The sequence below is a fragment of the Amphimedon queenslandica genome, unplaced genomic scaffold, assembly GCF_000090795.2.
Source record: "Amphimedon queenslandica unplaced genomic scaffold, v1.1 AMPQUscaffold_5707_Cont22328, whole genome shotgun sequence".
NCBI classification, from domain to species: Eukaryota; Metazoa; Porifera; class Demospongiae; order Haplosclerida; family Niphatidae; genus Amphimedon; species Amphimedon queenslandica.
In genome coordinates, this window is record NW_003553995.1 from 1 (window position 1) to 1,729 (window position 1,729).

The window sequence follows — 1,729 nt, forward strand, 5'->3', positions numbered from 1 at the left end:
AATTGGAGGGAATGGGAGTCATCATTAATGAAGGAGGGAAGAAGACACCTGCTCCTTATAAAATGCAGAAATGTGGTAATTTTGAGCTAACAGTAGATGAGTTTAAGAAAGGAATAAAGGGGAAGCTCAATCCTAGTGGTGTTGATGGTCATAAAATTGATACTATTGTACTAGGATCAGTCTTAGGAATTGTTCTGTGTATTCTTTTGATTGTATTGTTTAAATGTGCATGCTGTACTAAGACTAGTAAGTATAGTAGAGTTTATTAACAATGAACAATGATTGATTTTTGTTTACAGTGTGATGGACTTGAGTTTTTGTGTCATTTAAACTTATGATAAATGAGAAATTTTGAATGCAGCAAACATATTGCATGGGCAGTAATGATGTACTAAATTTTTTTATTCTCTTGTCATTATGCATTACAAAGATTAGGGCCTATTTCAGAGCCAATTAACACTATACACTTTGCATTGATGCTGCTATAAGTTCAATGCTTGCATCCATTCACTGTATGTAGATGGCAAGCTGAATCCTAGTGGTGTCGATGATTATAAAGTCTACAATTCTTATGATGGCTATACAATAAAAGGGAAACTAAATCTTATGATTGATACTATGTTTTACGATGATTCAAATAACAAATATATGTATACTATAATCAAGGAATTCATATATTACATGACTGATTAAGGTGATTCAAATAACAAATGTATACTATAATGAAGAATATTACATGACTGAATAAGGACTAAAATGTCCTAGCATGTAATGTGCACAAACTGAATGCATGACATGACTGATAACAATGTTCATTGTTCATTTTGATGATTGTGATGATTTATATATATTCTCTTGTTGTTCATGACGTGATAAATCTACATGTACATGTACACTGCCTATATTGTTTTAAAGTAAAGAACAGATTTCAATATCATTTTTACCTTTATCGCTCTAGAAGTAACCACACTTTTTTAAAATCACAAAAATTACAAGAAAAATGACAATCATCCCTGCTCCTACTACTACTGCCCCAATTAATGCACCAACCGTCCAAGGAAGAACACAATCAGAAGTATTAGAAGATACTGTACTGGTAGGTGTACCTAGCTCTGTAACTAATAATAATAATAATAATAATAATAAGTAATATTATCCTAGTACATGTACTTACCTGACGAAGCAGAACTCCTTATCACTGTTGAAGGTGAATATTGAATCTCTGATGGACACACTTCAACTGATGAATAAGGGATTTCTATTAGAAATTATCAAATATTATTGATATTGAAGTGTTTCATATTGCACTATTGTACATTACACATTTATTGCATATTATACATAGTCAGTCACTGTAGCGTCTCTAAAATCCTGTATTCCAAAAAGAGTCAAAACACTCATTATGTACCTAAAGAACCATTCTTAACAGCAGACCCAACGACATTAGTAATAGTAACAGTATAATTATACACATCTCCTTCAGTGACATTAGTGAATATAAACAATCTTTTAGAGAGACAGTCCATTGATGGTTGAGTTAAGTTAGTCACAGTCAATTCACAGGACAATGGAGCAGGCTGTTGGTTGATATAATTATCCTATAAAATATAACAAATGGCAAGTTTTTTAATGCTACACAGCATAAGGACACTCAAAATGTACCAAAAAATGTAATAAAAGTTTGGTGTGATTTTGGAGCCATTTTTTGGAAAAAAACCATGGAGTATGT

The 1,729-nt window shown here is 31.8% G+C and overlaps 1 long non-coding RNA gene across 2 annotated transcripts; it reads right to left on the minus strand.

The window, feature by feature from the left end:
* Positions 1–621: 621 nt before the first annotated feature.
* Positions 622–1,621, minus strand: LOC109592287 (uncharacterized). Of its 2 annotated transcripts, XR_002190273.1 has the most exons (4): positions 1,409–1,621; positions 1,175–1,258; positions 945–1,118; positions 622–899 (listed from the first exon to the last, which is right to left on the minus strand). It is a non-coding gene; the product is annotated as an uncharacterized LOC109592287 (long non-coding RNA). The 2 variants fall into 2 exon arrangements; XR_002190272.1 differs by having other exon boundaries at positions 1,175–1,621.
* Between the last annotated feature and the right edge of the window lie 108 nt (positions 1,622–1,729).